Genomic DNA, 19718 nt, shown 5'->3' with positions numbered 1-19718 from the left:
TAACCATATAAACCAAATGTTATTCGTAAATAAACTTTGCTAACACTGTTTACCTGATATGTAAAGATGTTGAGCAACTAAGTTAAATATGCCTCTTGGGAAAATAAATGGAGAATTCTGGGCATTCACGTTCTTCCTATAAGGCTTTAAATTCCGCTTTTAGACACCTGGTCATGATTTATTATCTTGTCGCTTATGTAAATTAGCAGCTATAAATATCTTTATGGTGTTTCCGCAAGATTTTGTATAGTAACAATTTCTCTTTGGATCTTAAAACTGCAGCTTATAAGTATATCTTACAGACTTCCTATGAAACACTAGACGCGCCTCTCTGAGATTGAAGCAATAAATCATTTACTTGCTTTTTTATAATAGTATCATCATCATTTTAGTTACTGCACGTCTTTGGCATCTGACAGAGGAAAATTAATCTTCCTTTTATTTTTTGAAATGTATGATAAATATTAAATCACTTCCTAAAATTGGTTTTTCTGTGAAACTTTAAAGGCTTAAAAGCAGGGCTGTGGAGTCGGAGTCGGACTGATTTTGGGGTAATGGAGTCGGAGTCGTTCGAAAACATGTCGACTCCGACTCCGGGTTTCTTTTTTTTTCTTTAATTTTCACTGACTCTTCTTGCATTTTTAAAAAACTGACTACCAATTAATTTGACTACATGTATAAAGGCCTACTAATAAGAAGGTAACTGTCATTGTGACAACCAGCTGGCTTGATTGTTTATCGAATTTTCTGTAACAGCTACCTACGCTGTCTAATGGTTTGCTTCTTTTCCAACTTTATTGAACTAAAAGCAACTGTTAGCAAACAGTTTTGTTGCCTAACATTTTCTAAGTAATCACCTTGAAATAAAAAAAATAATATATTTTTAACCTCGATCTCGGTTATAAAATAATAAAAGGAATAGAAAGGAATCGCTTTGAGCAAGTCGGGAAACTTCTGAGGATGCTTGGTTAAATTCAAATAAATGTTGGCACGAAAGCGCAAATCCAAAAGATCCGATAAAATATAAATGTTTTTTTTTTAATCTAAAGACTTTATCTAAGAAAGCTTGGTTATCACTGAAAAGTAAAAAATAAAATTAGTACATGATTTATTTGTTCTAACTCTCAATAACTGTAGTTAATCCAAAAATCTTCATATTAAGGTTAATTCTGAAGCTGCCAATAAGATTAAAATTAAAGAAATTGAGCCAAGAAATGTAGGAATAGTAAAAGCCATTCGTGAAAAGCTGTAAACCGCCGCATTTTGTATAAAATTTACTCCTGACATACATTTACCCGACCTATCCCCGCAATATAGTGCAATATTTTTATTGAAATTTTTAAGATGAAACGTAAGATTTATTATTGGGGAATTGTCTTAGAATTAAAGTATTTCAATTTTTATACACTCAGAAATTAAGTTGAGGTGTCACATACCAGATGGGTTTCCCCCGGGGGGCATGGGACCGCCCTCTTAAGAAAAGTTTTTTTGACTTAGCAAAAAAGTTTTTTTTTCTCTCAAAACTCATTCTCTCACTCTTCACTGTGCTTTCAAAAATTTAAGGACAGGATTTGATCAACATCTATTTGTTAAATATTAAAGGGAGCAAATGAATCCTTTAAAAAAATTTTAATGGAATTTTTAAGCAATCTCACTTTAGTAATCGCAACTATTGGAAAAATTGATTGAATGAAAATTTGGTTGAATGTCTAACATTGTATGCATCTTAGGTTTACAATAATATACAACGCGAATATTTCACAAAAAGGAATTAATATTTCAATCTCTGTTTAGGGGATCCCCCCCTTCCCATGAAGGTTGGGGTGATTTGAAAAAATAAATTAAAAAAATAAATAAGCCGGAGTTGGAGTCAGACGTTTCAAAATCCTGGAGTCGGGCCATTTTTCTTCCGACTCCGCAGGCCTGCTTAAAAGTACATTATTGCATTGCAATGCATACAACTGCAAAATGTACATGAATAGTTAAACTAGAATTCACGTCTCTTTGATCTATTACTGTTTACTAAACATTGTTGCACCTAAAATGCTTGTAAAATTTTGATTAGATCATACCTTAATAATCGATACATATTTACAAAAAAAATGTATTTCATCAAATAGAGTCAAATATAAGGAAAATACAAGCCACAAATATTTGCGACTTTGTCAAGAAGTAGATACCTCGTAATTACATAACTGTTTAAAATTGTAGTTAGCCGAAATAATATTAGATTATTATATGAAATTAAAACTTTAATTAGAATTATTGACTTATTATCGTGGTTGCAAATTCAAAAAGGAAATATAAATACATTTCGAGAGAAAATCCATTATAAACCCACCGCCTTTGGATAAACCCTCTTATTTGGACAAAAATGAAATAAAAGACACTTTTTAACCAATATTAGGTAAGGGGACGACAGATTGTGTAAATCATACGTATATAATGTTCATTAGCTAAAAATAAATTAGAACAGGAATAGGATCATAAGTTAAGAAGTCTACTTTCTGCTTTCAAAATGGATTAAAATGTGTAAAGATAAAAATATTTTATTAAGATTAAAGTATATTAAGGTGTATTTCTCTACTTGAAAACTTATAGAAGCAAGCATATGTTTCTTTATTCTAAAAATGTTTGATTTTCCAACTTAAGTTCTCTTTGGTAAAATTTATTTTATCATTTTACGGATCGTTGAACAGCTGAAAATAAAAGTCTTTCTTGTTGTTTAAACTTAAACCTCCTGCTAGTCCAGCGATTTAAGTAAGCCTATCTTATAGACATCCTGCTGCGAACGAATTACAAAAAACAATGTACTAGCACTACATTTTAAAGGAAACGATTTAGCCTCAATGAGATTTGAGAAATCATGGTCATAATTGTGTAACGAGATGGATTGTGGCTTGTGTTTACTGAGCGTCCCGTTTACAGGCATCGTGCAAAAAGCACGCTTCAAAGCACTTTATTACAAGTTTTATTGCATGCTGAAGGGAGGCTAATCGTTTCGGGCTTCATCTCAGCAGGTTGCTTCGAGGTAGAGAGACTACAGAGCTGGTGCCCGCTTGCGAAGTTGAGGACCATTTCAATGGCTTTGGCTGGTATTGATACTGTTTATGTTAATGCTCTCGGCATGACGGCCTATGGGAACTGCTGTGCAGAACCCACATTTTCAATGACATTAGGATTCAGAAGTTACGCGGATATTCTTTTCTGGCGACATTTTGAACTTAGGACATTACTTTACAATACATGTGCTTCCAGTTTTCATGTTTTTAAAAGATGCAATTGTCTGATGGAACTTTCTTAACCCTTTAAAAACCATTATGGGACTTATGAGGCAGCAAGAAGAAAAGGGATGTAAGTTTTGAGTTAAACGCGTTTAAAGTTGCGGCACTAGATAGACTCTCATTGATTTTTTTTCTAAATCATGCTGTATAGCAGCACCTATCAGGTCTACTAGTACTATCGCTTTCCCAAAAACAGAGGAGAGGTTCACTTTCCCTTTGCATTGGTTATTTCCTAATTTTTAATCTTTGCACTAAATCCGCTTGCTTCTCACTGCCTCATATATTTCTCCAAAGTTCAAGCTTATTTTATAAATTACGTTATACAAATAATAATAGTCTGGGAAGAAATTATGGTGTCCGACGTTTGAATTTTTTTAGGGTATTTTTAGCATTCTGAAATCAAATTCGAAGCCAGTAATTTCCTACCGTATACCATTATTTCTTTCTTTTTTTAAGGGGAGTAAGACAATTCAATTTTATTTTAACAATGCATAATATCATTTTTTACGACACAATTCTTATGTATTTCAGTAAAATAGTGCATAATAGAGTTGTACTTGGATAAAATACCATGAAATTTTCATTTATTTCTAGAAATGAGCAATTGACAGAAACTCCCGCGAACTTCTCAAAAAAAAAAAAAAAAGCAGCCGCGGGACTGACAGACCGAAGTTATACTTTTATTGAATACTTAACGTAAGCTTATAATGTTGAAGGTATATTTTAACAAAAGATAGAATTAAGTTTCAGTTAATACAGTTAAATTTATCATTTCAACAGTATCAACTTTAGCACTATAAGATTACGTTATTTAATAAAACCATAACTTCTGTTAGACAGTCCTACGACTGTTTTTTTTTTTAATTTCTTTATTTTTTTTCATGCCTGTGTAAAATAACAACAACATGTACATCAGAACAAATAAAAACAATTAAAAAGAGTTAAAAAAACTCTTTTAGCAAAAAAAAAAAAAAACGCAATATTTAAATTACAATTTCTTTACGTATCTATTATTTAATTTTAGGTTATAAATTTAGTCAAAGGGTAAGCTGGGAAGATAATATTGGGAATATTTTTTTATATATTCGTTTATGATTTCATTTCGTCACATAGTTTGAGCTTTAATTGATCTTCAGAATAAGGTCCTCTGGCATTTAAACTTGTGTAATTTTATATACTTATCCTCTATCTCAAGGTGTATTTTCACACATTTCAACTACTTGCTGGAATGAGGTATTATTGTATTCAGAAGCGGATACAGACTACCGTTTTAGGGGGGGGGGGGGTCATGATGAAGCATCTAGTGTTTGAAGTACGAAAATTTTTGAAGCTGCTTAAGTACCAATAAAAAACACCAAATCGGCCAAGAATAAGACACCAAGTATTGCATAAACGTAACTAACTTAAACTTAATTCTAGGGGCCAAGAATAAAACATCTAGTAGGGCATAAATGTATTTAATTAATTTCATCAGCAATGAAAGTAAGTAGTATTTCAAACATTCATTGCAAACAGTAATTAATTAATCGGAAAAAATACTACAATCTTCTGCACTTGTACATTTTACTCAAAGTTTTTGAATACAATGTGGATGATTTATATTGCCGATGGTTTAGAGGGGGGAATGACCCCCATGACCCTCTCCTTGTATCTGCCCCTAATTGAATTGTATTACATTACATGCATATGCATACAGGGTGACACAAAAAAGCGGACGCATAAGGAAGTGAGCTGTCTTGAAAAGTACTGGCTTCACGACAACACTTACACTGACCAAATTTGTGCTCACTCATACCTTCGTTGTCATCTTATTGGCAACGTCAACAAGCATCATCGACGGTTTTAGGGGTCAGAAAACCCTCCTTTTGAAATTGACAATTCGCTACACCGTCTGCGTTTCACTGTCTGGTGCGCAATGTCCACCTGAGGAACAGTCGGAATCTTTTTTATCGATATAACTGTCACGAGCCACTGATACTGTGATATGTTGTCCAATAACTTCATCCCAGTTTCTGAAAACGCTACCGGATTCGATTGCATGTGGTTCCTGCACAAACACATCGTGGTGTAATGTCTTCTATATCTACTTCCCACGGTTTTTGTTTTACAATTTCAACATAGTGCGATTGCTCTGATTTATCTGGATCTAAATGCTTCTATACTGTTGTTTATTAAAAAAATAGATTCATAATAATGCAAAAATAGATTATCTAGTGCATTTGCTAATCTATTTTTGCATTATTATGAATCTATTTTTTTAATAAACAACAATATAGAAGCATTTAAATATATTGATGACATCATCATTTTTAACAACAATGATTTTCATAATTCACATAAAGAAATTTACCCAAATGAACTACTGCTGAAACAAACAAATAAGGATGAGTTAGTTAATTTCCTTGATTTCAATATTCAAGTAAATAATAAAGATCCCAGTATAGCTTTGTATGATAAACGTCAGGATTTTGATTTTGAAGTGTATTCTTCAATTCATTTTCACAGTTGTCTAAGTAGAAAAGTGTTCAAAAATATAAATGTTTCACAAATTATTAGATATAGAAAAATCTGCAATAATAAAACAAATCTGAAAACAGCGATTCAAATTTTAACTGCAATCCTAACTGCAGTTAAAATTTGGTTATTTTAACTTTATAATTACTAACAATCAATATCCGGAGAACCAATAATATATATATATATATATATATATATATATATATATATATATATATATATATATATATATATATATATATAGTGAGAAATGTGGTTGTTTATTCGTTTACAATAATGCGGCAAAACAATACTTTATCTTAAGTTCAAAGGCCGAAATTTTCTAAATGTCAAATCAAAATGGTTTACTTCGTAGAACGAAACTGACCTTGCATAATTAAATTTTGAACTGGCATGACCTACATTTTCGTAAATCTTCCTTCTACTCGTTCTACGTTATTCATTTTTCTCTCGAATGGACTGAGAGTTATTCAAAAAGCTTGATAAACTACAGTAAAAAGACATATTCATTCCTTTAAAGATCAGTCCTTTCCAGTTTTGTTCTCAATGCGAATGCGAAAATGGGTAAACACTACTATAATCATTATAAGGGTGTATACAGCTTCTGGCTTGGCCAGTGGCGAATCCAGGATTGTTCTGGGGACGGCTGAGTTCATTATAATTGTATATAATTGTATGTCTCCTTGATATCACAAAAATTTAATCATGTAAACTAACGCGTTTTTTAAAAACCATATTTTCATCGTTTGTTTCTCTAAGGTTGTTAAGAGGTAATGAAATTTTCTGGATCACCCTTGAAATACTCTAAAATTTTGCATTCAAAGGTAAAATTTTAAAACTTGAACCATCAGTGTATATCAAAAAAAAATGTGCATATTTGACACCATTGCTAAACAATTTAAAGGCAAAATTTTAATTTTTTGTTGAGGATGCAAAAAAATTGCGCATGGCAGTTGCAAGTGGTATAAACGAAATAGAAAAAAGAAAAGCTGAAAAATCGTAAATTAATGGTTAAAAACAGTTAGAAAAGAGAAAAAAAATTAAAGAACTGATAGACATTTTAAAAAAGGCTAAAGAAAATAAGAATTTAGTTCTGGTCAGGGCTCTGGGGGTGGCTGCAGCCTCATAGCCGCCCCCCTGGATTCGCCACTGGGCTAGGGAGGTGTTTATTATTGGAAAGGAGGGTCAAAGGGCAATTTTCAGACATTATTGGGGATCTTAAGTGAATATTTAAGCAATATAAGTCCTCAAACTAGAACTATAGGGAACATTTGGTCATTCAAGGGGAGGCCATGAGCCCCTCGATCTCTCCCTCCCCCTCCTCCCTGAATTCATGCGATTGTGAAATACGAAACAGTTATAAAAGATGAACGAGAACGAATACGGTAATAAACACCCCTCTTCCATAAAGACAGAACACAGTTTGGAGTGATAAGCGTCACATGAAAGTCTTAATATCTTACTTTCATTCTGTTCTAAACACAAAAATTTTAAATTTAATTACATTAATAAAGGAAGGTTTTAAGTTGTAGAAAAGGAACTACAAACAAACAGTTGGTCATACGCACTGATTTAAGATGTTCACCACGTCCTGTACTAATTCCTAAATATTTAGATTACAAAAAGACATCTCGAAAGAAATCATAAAATTTGCGTCGCTGCAGCAAAGAAATTGCAAATTTGTTGCAGAAACTTGTTCTGCAAGGAAAAGCAGAGAAATTTGTGTGCTTCCAACTCTGCGCAGAATAAGAGCTACAATTTTTGCGCTTTAATAACTTTGAATTTATTAATTTATTTTTTCCCGTAAAAAGTAAGGTTTTCAATTCTTAAGAGCTTTTAAGATCTGAAAGAACTACATTCAAACAACAGAATAAAACACAAAGTGATCTAGCACTATTTCACTTAAAATTATTCACAAGACGTCAATTTAGGGACTCGAAACAAAGTGAAAATAAAAAACAGCGGCTTTTTATAATTTTCGTTCAAGAATTTTGAACAAAAGCAGGAAAATGATTTATGGCCAGTTTAGGAGTTTTCCAGAAAATATATTTTCATGTATTATTTGTGTAAATTTCAATATTTATAACTTTAGGAAGCGGTAAAAACGGGTACTTGTGTAAATAATTTATTAAAATGAAAGCATATACATTTCTTTCAAAGCTTTACGACTGAATATACAGCATTCTCTCTCGGAAGCGTGAAAAATCACAAAATTACCGTCTTTTATTTTCCAGAGTACCCGAAGACAAACTGTTAAGAAATTTTGACTTCTCAACTACACTTTTAGAACAATATAGAAGATGTTTTATAGTTTCGAACGTGCTAAAGAAGTATTTATACACTAAATAAAAAAGAAACTTGCCCATGCCGAAAAGTAAAGTGGGCATTTCATGTTTGGATATCCAGATGGTTATTACGAGTCTGAATGCGCTTAAGCATGTCACAAGAATACAAATACAACAGCTCATTCTTTTTTACCGCATCCCTAATACAATGCAAAAGATGACATTTACTGCTCGAATGAAATTGGAATCTTTTGTTATTCATCTAATGTGCAAGGTAAGTGCTTGTTTTGTTTTACCTGCATCTCTTTCGCAAAAAGAAAATCCACGATTTCACCTTTAACGGGAAGATTCTTTTTCTTTCTTTCTACGAAATGCGAATTGTTTTAGCTCTCAATTAACATTTATAGTTAATGGATGCGGAGGAATGCTGCGTATTTGAGCATATTTATGAAGATAAAGAAGTTAACAAAATTCTTTACAGATAACTTTCCCCGGTAATATCTAGAAAAAAGTACTTTGTTTCTAAGCGAAATTTAAGCAAACTCGATTATAAGCGCCCTTGGCATTGGGGGACACTAACCTTCGATGGTTGGGTTTCTTAAGTGTTGGTGATTGATTTTTGGTGTTTAATCTAGAACGACCTTTGTTTTTTTTTTGACAAAGTCAAGATACTTTGCCAAAGTACTTTCTAAAAAATTTGTAAACAAGTCTAAAAAAATTTTGCAAGAAAAGAAATTTGATTTTTTTTTTTTTTTTTTGTATTAAGAAAAGTGTTTAAAGTTTTTTAAATCAAATTTTGTAATAAAAATTTATTAACCTTTAGTGCTAAATCCAGAAACGACCTTTGTTTTGTTCCACAAAGTCAAGATACTTCGCCAAACTACATTTTAAAAAAATTGGAAAACCAACTTCCAAAGACAATTAAAATGCTTCTTTTTCTTTAAAGAAAACCACGTACCATGCTATCACGAGCATGCATACTTTGTTACTTAGCAAAATTCAAGCAAACTCGATTCTAAGCAAACGTGACAATAGGGGAGGGGGGACATTATAACAACTCCACTGGTTGGATTGGATTTCTTAGGTTTTGGTTATGGATTTTTAAGGTTGAAACCGGAAACGACGTTCATTTTGTTCCACGAAGTCAGAATATTTTGAAAAACTAAAATTTTTAAGTTCGCAAATAATAATAATAATAATAAAATCGAAAACTTGTCACTTTTGATTGTTTTTAGTTATGAAGATCAAGAAGTTTAAAAATTTTTACACAACCTTCCACCGTAAAGTGTTGTCTGATGTAGGCATAGTTTCTTAGCAAACTTTAAGCATACTCGATCATAAGAGCTCCCGTGGCGATGGGGGCACTAACCTTCTGTGGTTTGGGTCTCTTAGGTTTTGGTAATTGATTTCTAGTGCTGTATCCAGGGAAATGATCTTTGTTTCATTCTTCAAAATCAGAATATTTTGCTAAAGTATATTTTTCAAAAGTTGCAAACTGAAAAAGCTTTTGAAAAATATAATGTTAAAGCGCTTTTTTGTTAAAAATAACTTTTCCCTGTAATTTGCAACTTAGAGTAGGCATACTTTGTTTTTTAGCAAAATATAAGCAAACTTGATCCTAAGCATCCGTGGCAAGTGGGTCTTTTGATGGTTGGGTTGCTTAGATTTTCGTAATTGATTTTTAGAGTGGAAGCTAAAAGAAATGACCTTCAATTTGGGGCGTTGATGCACAGGATCAAAATGGTACATTCGCTCAACCACAATGTCCTTTATGGGGTGAACGATTATATAGTTCAATTCGTTAATATTTAGTCTTTTTTTTTTCTTTTTTTGCGAAAAAAAGTTGCTAAAAAGAGAAAAAAGTGGGTTCCTCCTCGATAGTCTTAGAAACCTTTCTCAAACGAGCTGATGTGTGAATCACATGACTTCCTTTTACTCCAATTTAATGTCATTTCCCCATTATTCGCTATTTTAATGTGATTCAATATTTATTCTCTAAATATCACCAACAATGGCCAAATTGAAACCAAAAAAAAAAAAAAAACTCCGCCAAATTTGTCGCCAAGTTGGCGACAAAACTTGGCGACCAAAAGACTGGCGATATATCGCCAAGTGTCCGACAAATTATAACGCCACTTGAGTTTACATCGAAATTAACAATGATTTCCCCCCAAAAAGGTGCAAAAGACCCCCTTAGGAACATCCGAAAGCAACCAAAAGGGGAGGTGCACAACTAGACCCCACTACGAGTCTATGTACCAAATTTCAACTTTCTAGGACATACCATTTTTGAGTTATGCGAGATACATACGCACATACGCACATACGCACATACACACATACGCACATACATACAGACGTCACGAGAAAAGTCGTTGTAATTACCTCGGTGATGGTCAAAATGGATATTTCGCGTGTCTATACATTCTTAGGCACTTTTCCGCATGTGGTCGAATCGAAAAAAAAACTCAACATTCATTTGGGGGTGAGCAAAATGGAAATTAAGGGCGATTTTTGAGTGAAATTTTTTTCGCGAATACAATACTTCCTTTTTTGTAAAAGGAAGTAAAAATGAAAAAAAAAACTAATCACGCTTTTACTAACTTTTTTCCCTCAAATGTATTTGTTTTTTTCTTTCGATGAAAAATAATGTTAGTTTTAAGTTTTGCTACTCTCTTTCCAAAAACTTCGAAAACAAGAATGATTGTCTTTATTTATTTTTTAACTTATTTTAAAGGAAAATAACTGAAGAGTAGAAAAATATAAAACTGCTATCAAAATCTTTACTGAATACATTAGACGAAAGCCATGTCATTTGGCTACTAAAACTATTGAGCACAAAAAATTATGAGCATTTGCAAATCAAAGTGGAAATTAATATCCTAACGAGGTTTTAATCAAATATTCTTATCTCTTTAGTTCATTACCATCAAGTTCGGATGTAATTCTTTATTTTGTACATCCTTTAATGCTTCCCATCTGTTAATGCCTTTCTAAACAACAACTCAACCCAGCGTCACCTAATGGTATTTCAAGCCCAATGAATATTTATGAAGTTGTAACAAAAACGCCGACGCTAAGACACGCCAATTTTTATTTCATCTTTTAAGTTCTCTTTTTAATGCAAGCCTATGAATACCAGGCTCAACGTAATGAGGAATTCATAATAAACCCACGAGATGAATTTGGATTGCATTTTTTGAATAATTTTCCTATTTAGCTTGTTTTGAGTAGCAGCTAAATTAATATAACCGATAATTACACCTCGGTACAGATATTTTACCATCCTAGCTACCGGTTTTTATTTTGTTTTGCCACCAAGTCGGGTCATTAGCAAGGGGGTTGCTAGTCCTTAACAGCAATTTGTATTCTAAAAGACTTTCAGGGATGTTTTCTGCAGCCGTTTCGAGCAACTACGATCGAATTATGAAGAATTTAGTTACTTTTTTTTGAGTCCCTAATGAACATTTTTGTTGAGTGAGCTTATGCGTCGGTAGCGATTAAAAAATAAATGCTCCCCTCTTCAAAGGAAACTTTTAAAAACTTAATTCATTTAATCAGTCACACGCATGTAATTTCAATATTTGATTAAAAAGAGAAAATTTGGTTACTTTTCTTGAGACCTTTTCAATGACCGTTTTCTAAAAGATAAAAAAATTCGCTTAATATTTAAAGTTATGGTCGTCACACGCAGAAAAATGAACACAGTATTCTTTTTTGCTTAGCGCCATTAAGGTATTTTTAAATTTGTAATGAACAGCAGAATAATTAGAAAATAATTGGTTCAAAAATTAACTCTTTTACAATGTAGCATGCTCCACTGCAGAAATTAATTTTTATTTTTTCAATGCATTATGTGACTAAAACTCATAGCAATGCCTTTGCCACTGCTATAAGATTGAGATATATTGGTGAAATGGACATAAAAATTGATTATTTCAGTCTATTTGGTTCAACTTCATTAAAAAGAATTTGGAGCAGCGTCGTTAAAGGATATTTGGAGCAGCTTCGTTAAAGGATATTTAGAACAACGTCCTTAAAGGATATTTGGAGCAGCGTTGTTAAAGGGTATAGTTGGAACAGCGGCGTTAAAGGATATTTGAAGCAGCGTCGTTTAAGGTTACGTTAGGAGCAGCGGCGTGCAATGAATGATATTTGGAGTAGTGTCGCTAAAGGATATCTATACCAGCGTCATTAAAGTACTTTGGAGCAGCGGATATTAAATGGTAGTTGGAGCAGCGGGTAGTTGAAGGTTTTGGAGTAGGGCATGTAAAAGGGTATTTGGAGCCGTGGCGGTTTCAGTGTATTTTGAGAAACAGCATTACAGTTTAGTTGAATTTTACTTTGCTTGAAGCAATTTGCTTTCGGTGTTCGGTACTGTAATGATTTAATGTATCATGTGGTCTAGCGTTTAGAGCCGCTGTCTTTCTCCCAGGCGAGCCGAGGTCGGTCCCTGGCACGGTTAGTGGAAATTTATGGTTAACAATACATCAAAAAATGAATGCGGAAAAATTTAAAACTCAAGAGTAAAAACTTCCTTATATGCGCCCCATAGCATTAGGCAAGAAAATTTTTAAGTATCGAAAGCATATAAATAGAGCAAGTTAAATACTTTTATTTTCCATTTTACTGATTTGTCATGTAACATGTTCATCCATTAAGCTTCTTTAATAAGAAATGATTTCGTTCTGCTGACCATGCAATTAAGGAAATAAAACATGAAAAATACAGATTGCAATAAAAACTTGTTTCGGATCCACAAGAAATAAGAATATAATTGTGAAACAGATTTTTTTCCCCTTTTTTTACAAAATGCAAATTATTTTACTGAAGACATGTTATTTTATAACTCTATAATACGTCATGCGTGGTCCGCGGTTTTTAAGCAAACTATGTCTTTATTTTCTGACACTAAAATTTCAATTCATTATATTTTGCGACCAATTACACTTTTACTAATCACTTATTTATTTCTTATCTTTAATTCACGTTAGTATCGTAATTGAGAACTGTATCAAACGTAAAGCATGAAAAACCGTGGACATGTATAGATGTCCATGAATAAAATTCATGAGTAAATTTGCAAACATCAGCAAATTATCTCTAGCCAAATCTATTTAAAAAGCATTATATATGACGTGTTCAACAAAATTACACACATATCTGTGTTGAAAGGTTTTGAAATTGTATTTAATTTATTCCTATGAGGAATAGAAGGGAACAGCGCAAGACTATGTTTCTATCTGATTTTTTAATTGCAAATAGACAACTAAAAAGTCTACTAACATTACTTATAGCTAATGCTTCTCTCTAGAAGCTCTTAAGCGTAGCCAATTCTCCTCCCATTCATAAATTTTAAGAACCATGCATGACTGAGTTAAACAAATGGCTGTATCTACATGATAACGCTAAATATGTTCTGCGAGATAACATATCTTAATGGAACACATCGTTTTAGAGAATACAAAAAAAAAAAAAACTGCTTTGGTTTGAGTTTGCAATTTATCTTGAAATATTCAATGAGGAAACACGGACACACACAAATACAGTAAATTGAGCAGTTCAATAAGAAACAATATATCCACACAGTTTTTAATTTTCTTTAAAAGTCATAACCGTAACTTTGTCCTCTCATTCATAGGTAAATATTGAGAATATAGTAATTTTTGCATCTACAAGATATCTGGAATGATAACACCAAATATATCTTTAAAGGTAAGATACTTTAATGGGGTATATCATTCATAAATTATCATGATATCAGGTTCAAGTGCGTTAAATGTATGTTTCTTGCATTAACTGATGGTTGGACATCGTTCTACAAGTACTGAAGATACGTAATAAGGATTTGATAAGTACTTCAATTACTCACAAAATAGCAGACGAAAAAGAAAAACCGAACAAATTATTATTGCGTAAACATATTCAAAATTTAGTTAATATTGCAATTGTTTTTGCTTATGTATGCACCCAAACATTTTTTATGCGGTGGATAGGGACCGCATAAAAAATTGCTCGAAACTTCACGAGTAGCTATAAAAAGATGTTTTCGCAACACAGTTAAAAAATATTTTTTATGAGGTTGATAGGAACCGCATAAAAAAAAAATCTCACATAGAAAATAACCCAAAAACTTACAAAATAACTACGAATTACTTCTTTAAACGAAATCAAAAGAAACCTAGTGATGATCATTTTACCGAGTAGTCGGACGAAATTTCTCGAAAAAGGAAATTTTTGGGAGGTCACAGTTACTTACTTCCCATCGGGGTGCCTATGTCGTCACTTAAAGATACTATCTCGCACTCGTTTTAAAAATAAGTACGTCAATTGAGTTAGAATTTCAGTAAAATTTTCATATACCGCACTAAAAAAAAAAAAAAACGCACAAAAAAAGTCCCCACAAAAACAGGTCTGACTGTATGTGTATATTGAATTCTTCATCTGGAAATCGTAGATTTAAAGTGCACACACAAAATCACTACATCCAAGTTAAAAGTACTACATATAGACTCTTAAAAACACGTTTTGTTTAAGAGGAGAAAGCTCAAAACCTAAAATCTATTCTTGGCTTCAAATACAAATATCAGTTAATCAGACGTTTACTCCGCATCAAACCACGGTAATTAGATTACTGAATAGCGAATCCATTTACCATAATGGCGAATTATGGTAAATGGATTCGGCGAATTTTTCTCACGTTTAACACACACAGAAGCAAAACAAACCATTATTATTGCTACAATTCAGACGCAAATCCTTATCTTTCATCGGAAAAACACTCAGTTGAACACATCGTGGTGACCTGAACAAACATAATATGGTATTTTTAACTCAACTGAGCAGTGACTCAATGCACAGTTATGATGAATATCAGTTGTGAAAACATCAATGATTTCTCTTCCCTTGTAACACCATCTTAAGCTTACGCAAATATTATTTCCTTGGCTTTGCACTGAGTAATGCAAACTAGATAACGTCCCGAATAGCCTGAAAGCGTATTAACTTTATGACCGGAGATTCAGGTGTTTCAATAGCGCCGCTGGTACTATTATGTGCGATTCTATCGAGACAGACAAATTCAATGGTGTCACTAAAATAAAGAATTCAATATTTTGAATCTTATTGAAGTTTAAGTCTGCGCGTGTTCTTCTGTCACTTAGCTAGAAAGAATTCAATTCGCTAGTTCTAAAAATTGGTCTGAGACTCAACTTAGGCTGACCCACCCTCAGCAAGTCCTTCATGATTTATATTTACATAAACGTTAATAAAAATATTACAAACAGTATGATGAAGGGTTGTCTAAGCAAGCGTGGTCCAATCATATGGTTGTCGCGATTTTAAAGTTTCGATAAATGAGTAATGCTGCAGATTTTGGGGAGGCATTTTAAATTTGCAGATGCAAATTTATTTAATTAGAAGAAGATCTAAATTTTCTGCAAATGACTCTTATTCGGCTTAAAACTTGACATTCTTGCACAAAAAAAGAGACTATGTGGTGCTTTTACAAAATTCTGCAAAAAATCTGCAGATATTTCGAAGATTTCTGGATACTTTCTTCTTTAATTTGAAAATACCTGCAGAAAAACTGCAGAATTGCTTAATTATTGAAACTTCAAATCGCAACAAACCTATGATTGGACTACTTTTGCTTAGACAACTCTATACTATCGTGTTTGCAATATTTATTTCTACATATATATATATATATATATATATATATATATATATATATCTTATTAGAAAGCTCGATGAGGTTAGGTCAAACTAAGTCGAATCTTATACTGAAAGCATATAGAATTATCTGGCTAAGTCTTAACACCAGATAATAGCTTTCAAAAGTTTGGCATAATGAGGACAGAAAGAAGGTCAGGTTTGTGAAATGTCGAGATATCGAGAATTTTAAGTAAGTTCGTTCATAATTATACAATATATACAAAGTACCATATTAGGATTGACAATATGGTTAAATACCAAGGCCACGCCCTCTTTTCTCGCTGCACCCCTGGAATAAGTTATAAAGGCATTAGTGCCCATCTATTTATTGCTATAGTACTAACAAGTAATTAAAAATTAAAGGTTATATGCTAGTACACAGTTAGTAATTAAAAAGTAATATTTTAAACTAAGTTTCAAATAGGATCTTTTTTTCTTTTTAAAAATTGGGGTTGGAGAGAAATATTCCCTTGTTTCTCCTCTTGGATTCTGTGTTATACTTCATCTCTTAAAAATTGCTGCAACTTCCCCTTTTCCCCTTAAATATTATTATTATTATAATTTTACATTCACGTTTTTTGTGAATGCAGGATTATCACAACTTGAGAGTCGAGTTAGAAACACTGTACTGGCTGAACTCACTGAACGCTAAAATGTGCAAAACTAGCAAATGGCTGCATTCAGAAATTGAAAAGCGCAAAACTACAGGAGTATAGTAAGGTTGTGACAAGTTGAGCCACGACCTTGACAATGCTTACTTCTTTTCCTTTGATTTGAACCGGAATACGTTAGCAAAACTATTACGAAAATAACCAAACCTAAGCCACTACCAATCACCTTTTGCTATTAGCATCAAAAAGAAATAAGCATTGTCAAGGTCAGGCCTTCAGTTCTCAGAGCCACACTACAGGTAGCATCCTGTTCAAATGAAACAGATAAGAATGTTTTCAATATAAGTTAAGAAATAAGATCCGTGGTACCGACTGATATAATAAAGAGAGAGGCAATGACAGGAGATAAGCACCGATAAAAATTACTGATATAGAATGCTAAAATATAAGGAATATGTAATAATGCAAGTACAGGATTTTTTATGATTTTTTCTTGTGATTCAGATCCGCTAAAACTAAAAAACTAAATTCTGAATTTTACATGTGACATGCAAAGATACCAATCCCTCAATATTTCCAGAGAGGCCACTGGCATAAAATGTGGTTTATGAAATAAAGTCATTTTCACCCTTTTCTCTCGTAACACATGTATTACTCCCCCTAAACCTATAAGTATCTGCACTAACAACTTTTGTTTCACTGCTCATGGATTGAAAAACCGTAGGGGAAAAAGGATGCGAATGTGAAATTTGAAAACATTTCTCGCACCAGTCGAATTTTCCGTTAGAAGGTAAATCTACAAAAATAGTGTCACTCCGATTACTGGTTGATTCAGCAATAACTGCGCTCGTATTAAGTAAAATCAATGATATGAACCCTTTATGGCCCAATTTCCTTTATAATTAGAAAAAAAAAAGAGTTTTAAACTACATATCTTTATGCAAAGGGTTAAGCATTTGAAGAAAAATTGAATTTTAATTATCTTTTCATAAATGCAAAAAAAAAGTTATTTTGCAAGAAATTAAACAGCTTCAGGTGAAAGTCAAGTTTCGCTTACAACTCAAAATGGTCATAGTTTGCTTAAAAAAAATAATAATTATTATGATTTCAGTTAATTATTGTGTCTTAAAGTAATCAAGTTGAACTTTCCCATAATAATCTCTGAAAATGAATTTTGAATTCAAATTAATCAAGTTTTTTTTTTTCATGAAATGACTGCAGTAAAATATTATGCACGTGCTCTTAGAGCCAATAAGCTGTACTTGACTTATGTTCTCAAGGTACACGAGCTACAGCTTCTAGTTTAGTGATAATAGTTATAGGTGGCATTGGGCATGAAAATTTAGTTGGTATGAACACTGTAAAAAATGTATGTAACCTTACTCCGAAAAAGCGGTGGCAGCTTGCTGCCTCCATAGCAATGGAGCAACTTAACTGATAAAACTGGTGTAGTGTTACGCATCGCTCATAACGTCACACCAGTTTTATCAGGAAAGTTACGTCAATGTTATGGACGGAGCTAGCCGCCGGAATAAGGTTACACAAAGTGCAGAATGCTGCCACCGTATTTACGGAGTAAGGTTACACATTTTTTTTACAGTGAAGACTTCGAGCATAACGTCAAAATATAAATAAAAATGTCTTCTCCGCTGTATTTTATTTGCTTTGACTTAACCCAAACAAAATAGCCTAAAAAACAGTTAACTAGCATTTGAAAAATGCAAAAGATCCAGTTACTATCTCAAACTTAAGGATATTATTCTAAACGTGGTCGTGGTGGTGGTGAGGGGGGGGACCCATCTGAAGGGGTGAAAACCGAGCCGTGAAGGACACAAATGTAAAAGCTCAAAAAGCAGAAAAGATCAACAACTTGAAGTAGGAGCAGTCGTGACGAGAAACTGCAGTTGAATGATCTACATCTGAGCTATACTCTCCCCCCCCCCCGCCCCCATTGTGGTGAGTAACTGGTTCGCAAAAGCAACCCCTTGGGGTGGTAAGGTTCAAATCGTGGGTGGTAATGAAGAAGCATAACTTCTCGAGGCAGTTGCACCTCCTCTTTCATAATGTTGTCGATGGACTCAACAACTACAACAACAGAGTTGTAAACTCGGGAGTATTCGGAAAAAGTAGGGACCACTTTTGTTAAAAGGACTTCATAATGTAAAATTCTGAGCATTTATTATACAGAGCATATTCCTCATTATTATTGAAGAGCACATGTCACTATATTTCAAAGAATTAATAATGTTTACCATAAATGTGAAGTGATAGTCGGAGGGAAATATCTACCCGAATTTTTCTACGCAGATAATTTAAGTCAAATATTAAAAGAAACGATTCGACAGGATTTTTTTAACTGTAGCACAAAACATGCATTGATGGTGGGTTCTTCAATGTTGTCTGAAAGCACTCTTCATATATCCAACGAGTTGAAAGTTCCCCTGACGAATGCATCCGGCTTTAAAACACTCCTTTCCAAGTTCCAGAAGGTTTCTTTTATCGAAGATTTGACTTTTACAAGCTCTAAGTTTGGTAATGATGCTGTAAAAATTGGGAGAAGAGTCATTCTGGAGAGTATAAGGAACCATATTTTGCTCGCAAAACTTTGCGAATTCCTGTAACCTGTCAGCTTATTTATTCAGCATAATTTACAGCTTTTGCCCTTTTCATGTGGCAACGGTAAGCTGTTTATCTTTGCAACATCTGTTGCTGACTTTCCGTCTCAATCGCAACTTGCAAGAAGGAGCATTGCTCTTGGTATTTTCCCATGTCCTCCTCACAGTAGCTCTGTTTCATTGCCATTTTGATGAATGACAAGTTAACGAAAGACTTGACTACACAACAGTGGTCGGGACATCAGTGCATCATTGAGAGCGTGTTAGTACTTAGCTGTCCCGCTCTTTCGCAGTAAAATTGTTGTTTGCAATAGGGCGGGGGTGTTTGAGGATTCCCCCCCCCCCCCAGACAAGGGCAGACTGGCCCGTCGGCCTGCGAACCGGTGCGACTTTCCGTCTGAGTTCTCTCAAAACTGTGCACCTTCGGTTTTTTTTTTTTTTTTTCTTTTTTCTTTGCGTTTTTAGAGCCTGAGCGACTTCGTTTTTTTCCTTTTCCTTTTTGCTCCCTCAAACCTGTGTGACTTCGTTTTTTTTTTTTCATTTTGCGATTTAAAATTTGTGTGCCATTATTTATTTACTTATTTTTTGCTCTCAAACATCGTTTTTCCTCCCTTTCTTTCTCCCCCCCCCCCCCCCCACAATCGAGCTTGCGCGCCATGTTTTTTTTTTTTTTTTTTTTTTTTTTTTTAC

At 33.3% G+C, this 19718-nt stretch overlaps 1 protein-coding gene across 2 annotated transcripts in view; it reads right to left on the bottom strand.

The window, feature by feature from the left end:
* Positions 1 to 19718, bottom strand: part of LOC129231468 (homeobox protein abdominal-A homolog) — a 173720-nt gene that overhangs the window by 49812 nt on the left and 104190 nt on the right. The window lies entirely within an intron of this gene.

This window comes from Uloborus diversus, chromosome 10, assembly GCF_026930045.1.
Source record: "Uloborus diversus isolate 005 chromosome 10, Udiv.v.3.1, whole genome shotgun sequence".
In the NCBI taxonomy this organism is placed as follows: domain Eukaryota; kingdom Metazoa; phylum Arthropoda; class Arachnida; order Araneae; family Uloboridae; genus Uloborus; species Uloborus diversus.
Note: the sequence above shows the minus strand (reverse complement) of the source record. Positions and strands in the feature narration are given on the sequence as shown.